General features: G+C 36.0%; 1 long non-coding RNA gene across 1 annotated transcript in view; it reads right to left on the reverse strand.

Moving 5' to 3' along the window:
* Window positions 1-1147: 1147 nt before the first annotated feature.
* The window catches only part of LOC137644899 (uncharacterized), a 6783-nt gene continuing 48 nt past the window's right edge, over window positions 1148-7882 (reverse strand). The window contains exons 1-2 of the long non-coding RNA XR_011045231.1: window positions 7869-7882; window positions 1148-1438 (exon numbers count right to left, since the gene is read on the reverse strand). The exon at window positions 7869-7882 is cut by the window's right edge and continues 48 nt beyond it. This is a non-coding gene — a long non-coding RNA (uncharacterized lncRNA). The remainder of the gene's footprint in view (window positions 1439-7868) is intronic.

Raw genomic sequence — 7882 nt, forward strand, 5'->3', positions numbered from 1 at the left:
TACTGATATCCCAAAAATCGTACACTCGCTTTAATTTGGATAAGTGACGGAATCGGAAGACACCTGCATCCGGTGACGTCACAAACTTTCACACGAAGAGTTAATGTGTTGACACTAAGAAAGAATGACAACTCAGCATCTTACATCCTGTACACAATTTGAGTTGACCATAGCAAATCTCACGGCCAGCTCTTCCAACCAACATGACATATTACGTCATTTGTTTTAAACATGTAATATTACTATTCTAATCATTACATATGCTCGGCCAGCTATCTCAATTTTTTTTACAAAAATTTAACAACAAGCCGAAACATGGTTATTAGGTGTGACTGGACATACGTATCATTCATTGTCCAAAACTAGCTATATCCAACTGAGGACGAATGTCCAAACAGGCACACCAAAACTAATAACAATAATGCATACAAAAAAAGATATTACCAAAGCAAAAAGAAAAATGCATGATAAAACCAAGATCATACATATGGTACATTGCTAGCAAATGATTACATGGTACCAAAAAACAAAACAAATTCTGACTTACAAATGATTCGGTAACTTGATAAAGAATAATTGTTACCTTTGTCAGAAACAAGATACTCAACATTCAGTGCACAAATACGAATTCCTGGTACGTACACGTACCACGGTTTCGTACATATATATATATTTATATATAGGGCTGATACATTTTATTAGATGCCCATAGATTCTGTTATATATCTTATATATTTTTCTTTTTTTTTTTTTTTCTCTTTTCTTTTTTAACATTCCGGCTTATATATTTTTTATTAGATGCCGAGAGAAAAAATGATTTATATCCTTTTTTATTTTATTTATTTTTTTAAATGTTATTTTAAATGTATTTTTAACAATGCAAATGTAGAGAATTTCTTTAATTACATATTACTAGCGTACTAATCAGCTTTTCATACAAACATCAATCCGACAAATTACTCCCTTAGCGAATGAGGTGGCCACTCATACAGCTTTGAACTGGATTAAATAGGGGGTATTGTCAGGGCTATGCAACTCATTCCTTTGTAGCTGCTTGCTGTGCCGTAACCTACGCCAAACAAGGATGTTCACGGCGATAAATATCATCACCGTGAAACACAAACTAGCCAGTATTATGGGGTGAAGAATCTCTTTGTAAGTCGGCGACAGGTGGTCCTTTTCGGTAAGTTTCATTAAGTGTTTCGCCACACTTCCTTTATAGGGGAGAGGAAGTGCGGGCGTTGTAGAGGTCCACGTGAAATTCGCGAAGTAAGCACGTTCTCTGATGATTGTCCGTAGGCCAGTCACCATGGAATTCGGGGAAGTCCCGATACAGCCATCTGCTGCGACGAAGATGTGGTTGTGGGATGTGGATCCGTCAGGGCATGATATATTGAAGCCGTCCTTGTCGTATCGTATCCACGAGCCATTATTTAGTCTGCAATTGAATTCTTTATTGTCAAAGGGATAAAGCTTATCCAGACAATTTTCACTTGTATGGGAGAGAGCACCGTCTAGCACTATACCTAACTCGCATGAATCCATCAAGTTTTTACGGAATTCAAATGAGTCAGCTGTACATATTTTTCTATCCATTGCGTCTGAACAGTGAGTTAATTGATTTAAGTCTTTAATGACCGTATATGTTTCCTTGTCTGGGGAAATCAATACGTGTCCTGTCAAACTGGATATTACTGGATTTGAGTGATTCGTCATGAAAGTCGGAAATGGTGATATCCTGTAAGATTGCCAGGCATCAGAAGAATCAAAGGGAATTGTAATCCTAATCTTGTTATTATCTACGTTTACTGTAATTAGGCTGTAATAAAATTCTAACCTATGTTCGTCTAACAAAGGAACATAGCCTAGTTTATCCCTAGTGTTCTCCAGAACTAATTTTAAGTAACGTATAGGCAACAAATGGGGCGACAATACACCTTTAGTTGCTAACGTGATAGCTTCTACATAATCCTTGGATTTCTCAATGAAATGTGCAATTCTGTTATGTATGTGATCTATCTTTGAATCATAATACGTTAATGTTGCTAACAAATCCTGTACTTCCATAATTTGAACGATATTATCTGAATGTTCATTTAACAAATCCATAATTTTATTGATTGAAGCTAACTGATCCCTTAGTTCTGACATAATCAATTCATCTTTATGAGTCAAGAACTCAATTTTCTTATTTTGATTACTAATTTTAAGACGATTGGAAAGTCCTAAACCTAAACTTGCAACAGACCCAAAGATGCTTAATGCAGCATAAATGAACGGATTCCGTCTTTCTTTTTGTTCGTGTCCTACAGTCCACATCAAAAGGTCATAAGCCAAAGATCCTGTCTCTCCAGTCTTATTCTTTAAGTCATCAGATAGCATCTCTGCAATTTTTAATGTTGAGCTAAGCAAACTCTTAGTAGTCAAATGAAAATGTCTCCTATGCAACTCATCCAATGATGCAGAAAACCTTGAAATGGCGGTTCTTAAGCTAGTGACATCATTCTCTTGAAGAAAAATTGCTTGCATATGCACTTCGACAATTACGTTGGTTGATGTAATAAAAATGTCTTCTTGTCTTTCAACTATATTTCCATATTTAAAATATATATTCTTAGTCTTAGAACTCATCCCATACGAAAAAAATGTCTGAGCGAACAATATCACTCCCAACAACAAAAAATTCATCTTGGAAACCTGTAACGAGAAAAAACATATGTAATTACTCCTGTATTAAAAAGAAAACTTTTAAATTGAAATTAAAATTTTTCCTCACTTCTTTTTAATTTCTTATGTGAGACAATGGTACTATTCTCTCATCCGTGGGTTGGGCTACATTTTGAATTCTAAACCTATTGGCCGTTAATATTTCCAAAATGTTAAATGGGCCTTCAAACTTAGGTGTTAGTTTATAGTTGAGCCCTTTTCTGACATTGATTTGAATATAGATGTTATCACCCACGGTATATGTTTTAGTTGGTTTCGCTATTTTATCATGATTCCTTTTCATTATGATTTGTGATTCTTCTAAATTCTTTCGAAGGATATCATATCGACTTATACTTGCATTTATACATTCTTTTAAAGGATTTGATAGATTAGTTGTAGGCGTTAATACATGGAAAGGTGTTCTAACTGGGGTACCATACAATGCTTCATGCGGTGACATTTTAATTGATATATGATATGAATGATTCAGAGTACTCAGTGCCGCCGGTATTGCAATATCCCAGTTGGGGTCTGATCCCCCTAGTGTTACCCTTAATATATTTAATATCTTCCTATTTGCTCTTTCCACTAGCCCATTCGACTCTGGGTGATATATCATGGTATTGATCTTCTTTATTTTGAGGAATTCACACAATGAGGTAAGAAAGTGATTATTAAATTCACCACCCGAGTCTGAGATTATCATGTGTGGAATTCCATGTTTACAAATGTAACACTCGTAAAACTTCCTAGCGCATTCAATCGCAGTTTTAGTTTTAAGCGCTATTAGTTCTGTATATCGAGTTAAAGCATCTATAATTACTAAGAGGTGCTTATTCCCTCTGTCTGACTCGTAAAATCCTGTTAACAAATCTAAATGTATTCTTTCAAAGGGTTGATTGGGAACAGGATAAGTTCCTAAGCTAACAGGTGTTTTCGTATGCCCTTTGTTTTCCTGACATGTGCGACAATTAGCTATGTGTCTTTTTATATCTGTAAGCATTGTATGCCAATAAAACAATGATTTGGCTTTCTGTGACATTAATGAGAACCCAGGGTGTCCATGTAATGGATTTGAATGCAACCAATTCAGGACAGTGGAAACAAGTGAGTTTGGTACTACTACCTGGTCGTTAGTTACATGTGGTGTATTGCGGGTTTTCCTTGTCACAGTCCTACACAGAATATTATCTTTGATTACATAATTCTGCTGCTTATACTTTATATATTCTTTTTCTTTATGATTGCCTTTCAAAGCATTTATAATTGTTTCTATTTTCTGATCTTTTCTTTGCTCAGTCTGTAACAATTCAGCACTCCAGCCTAAATCTTCTTGTTCAGATATTGTTTTTACAATAGGCATGGATGTTGATATATCTATTAATTCAGCTAAAGACTCCGTACAAGATGACACGGGGTTGCGTGATAATGCATCCGCAATGATATTTGCTTTCCCAGGTAAATACCCGATTCTTGCGCCAAAATCTTGAATGATTAAATGCCACCGAGTTCGTTTAGGGCTGTGATTGAAGCCTTTAAAGAACTCTGTTAGTGGTTTATGGTCAGTAAGAACCTTAACGGGATAACCGTAAATTATGAACTTAAAATGCACTAGCGAATTAACAATAGCTAGTCCTTCCTTGTCTATTACTGCATATTTACTTTCGGAAGTTCTCAATTTTCGAGAATAGAAAGCTATCGGGAAAAACTGTTTATCATATTGCTGAAGCAATACCCCTCCCACTCCTAAGTCTGAGGCGTCTGTTGCAATGAAGAATTCCTTACCGAAGTCAGGAAATTTTAAGATAGGAGAACTACACAGTTCATCTTTCAAAGTATTAAACGCCTGTTGATGTTGCTCAGACCATATGAAATCTACGCCCTTCTTCGTAAGATCAGTTAAAGGAGCGGCTATTATTGAATAGTTGCGTATAAAACGCCTGTAATATCCACTACAACCCAGAAATTGCTGTATTCCCTTGACATTAGTAGGTATGGGAAAATTACGTATAGCCGACACCTTATCATGGACTACTTTAAGACCTTGGCTTGACACCATGAAACCCAAATATACTAATTCTGTTTTGAAAAATTCACACTTACTAATCTTTACCCTTAAGTTATGTTGTCTTAATCTCTGTAGTACTAGTTCTAACTTACGTAGATGTTCTTCTAAGGTGTTGGAAAAGATTACAAGATCATCCATATAGGCATGCAATATATCCCCTAACAAGTCTCCAAACACTATGTTAATCATTCTTGTAAATGTTATAGGAGCACAACGTAAACCAAAAGGCATCCGTAAAAATTCATAATGTCCCCTGGCTGTGCTGAAGGCTGTGTATGGGATACTATCTTCTTCTAATGATATCTGGTGAAAGCCTTTAAGTAAGTCCAAACTGGTAAAATATTTATTCTGACCTAACAAAGACAAAATATCGTCAGTACATGGCACTGGGAATCGATCAGGGATCGTTTCCTCGTTTAGACGACGAAAGTCGACACAGATACGCCATGTTCGATCTTTTTTCGGTACAACTATTAAAGGAAAATTATAAGGGCTATTTGATTTTCTAATGACTCCTTCCTCTAACATTTTACCTACTTCATCATTTATTTCATTCTGGAATTTCATAGGGAGTCTGTACGAGGGTACATATATAATTTTCTGTTTGTCTTTTAACCTTATTTGATGCTCGATCACATCTGTTTTCCCTAAGGATCCATCCGTAGTGGAAAAGACATCTGTATATTTATTTAAAAGTTCAAAAATTTTCTGCTGAATTTCTTCGTCTTGAATGTCCTTACTGATTTTATTTTTAATAGATCGTAAAAGGGATTCATCCGCAACTGATTGAGAGTGATTGATTTCAGCAACGGTAAGAATACGATGTTTATAAACTTCTACATCCAAGATATGTTGATTTTTGTGAATTACTAAAGTGTTATTTAAATGATTACAGACTTCGATATTACATTGCTGATGTGAGCCTACTGTATAAATAGCTTGTGTGACAGACAATCCGTTGGTTTTCAAAGTATCGGAAAGGATTAATATTTCAGATCCCGGTAGTGTTTTCTTTATTTGCACTATTAAATTCGAAGGTATGTTTGGTTCGATATATTGCGTGCAAGATGATATTACGGGTGAACGAGAATTCTGCTGGGTCGCGTGTATTATTTCTTTATTAGTGAGACAAGTTATTGGTTCTTCAACGTACGTTACGGTTACATTTGTCGTCTCCTTATTATCCAAAACAGACTTTAAAGCATTAGAAGACTTATAGAATTTCCCTTTGATATACACGCCGTGCTTTGCAGGAGCTAAGATAATGTTTTGATTTCCCATAGATGGGTATCCTATAATTACAGCTGGATACATATTAATGTTTTTCACAACAACAAATGTATCGGCAAACGTGCGATTACCGACTCTGAACTGAATATGAGTTATGCCCATGACGTTTAATTCATTATTTCCTATACCTGAAAGTCTGATTCCTGATTTTTCAATCGGAAAGTTCGAAAACAACAAATGATGCGTCTTCAAATCCATAATATTACGTGGACTACCAGAGTCAAAAAATAACGTAAAGGATTTGTGTTCTAAATTTACAGCATATAAGGTTGGCCGTAACTCATTTTGGCTTATTATTGTATGAATTCGTTGCAAATCTACGGGAGCATGCACTGTTTTACTTAATTCGGCCGTGTGTTTCATAGGAAAATCTATTGTCTCACATTTATCTGATAAAACATTAAATTGATTATTCAATACTATTGATGTTGACATAAATGACCTTGACCCAACATCACTCTCTTCCCCTCTAGAGTTAACTATGTGGTATTTGCTTTGTTCTGCACATTCTGAAAATTAGGCTGACTTTGCGAGGTCTGGTTTGACGGCCCAGGCTCAGCGATATTTGAAGAAGTGTTTGTTTGTTTCGGACTCTGAACTGCATTGACATTTTGTTGTTTCTTCTTATTGTTAAAATGAGGATTTTTCTTTTTATTTCCATATGGAACTGACTGTGGAATTGACTGTGTATTTCTAGGATATTGTTGTGTCTTACGCGCGTAACATTGACTATAAGAATGTGATCCTGTGTTGTGAACTGAACAAAATTTCGTTCTACAGTCTGCGCTTATGTGACCTTGACGTTTGCAGTTGTAACACGTCACTCCCGCTACTGGATTATTAATTACGTTCACTGTTTGTGGTTTTGTTTCATTCTTAGCAAAAACTTGAGTTAACACGGGATCGAGATCTGGACACTTGGACATGTGCTTCTTTATCTGTTTATAGACATCCAATTCCGTACTTGCAGGCATTAACTTCTTATCAAAGCACCGCACTAAAGCTTCAGGCAACATAAGTGTCATGCAAGTTAAATACATTAATCGTAAAAAATCTTTCACGGAGATATTATCGTTAGTAACCCAAGTGGAATTACCTAAAATGTCCTGATATTCGTTAAGCCTATCAGCTATGAGAGCTGCTCTCTCAACAACATTAAGCCGATTCATAGTGGCTTGATTAAGTGTATTTCGTAACGTTAACACCACATCCAAAGCTTCTTCACCCCCATAGATCGCGCGTAACCTAACTTTGAAATCATCCCAAGTAACTGCTTCCTGAAATGAAACACCTCTTAAATACGCACTCGCATCCCCCTTAGAAAAATCTATAAAACTTTTAGCTTCTTGTAATTGTACAAAAGGATCTACGATTTGTTTGGCATTTAAATGGGCATCAACGGATGAAATCCATGACTCCACATTTTGTGGCAAGAACCCGTTGACACGGCCTTGAAAAGGAAGGATTGCTGACCTGGCATTTACAAGCGTCACAATTGGAGGAGGATTAGCCTGGCCTACACCACTAGGTCCAGGGGTAGGGCTGACAGGAGGAGCCATGACTGCTGTATTCTTTTTTTTTCTATCTCTTTGACCCCTTTCAATCCTATCAAAATATCTATATGAGTACAGACGCCCACTGCGTAAACGCATATGTATAATAAAATTCCCCCAACAATGTTACTAATCCCAATACATTTCCCCCCAAGAGTTTATGAAAGAAAAAGGAATTAGCACAAAGAAAGAAAAATTCTAAATGAGAATTCGGAGTTTCTTATAACAAAGTTTAGGAATTCACTCACCCCAGTAATATTTG

This window comes from Palaemon carinicauda, chromosome 8 (assembly GCF_036898095.1).
Source record: "Palaemon carinicauda isolate YSFRI2023 chromosome 8, ASM3689809v2, whole genome shotgun sequence".
NCBI classification, from domain to species: Eukaryota; Metazoa; Arthropoda; class Malacostraca; order Decapoda; family Palaemonidae; genus Palaemon; species Palaemon carinicauda.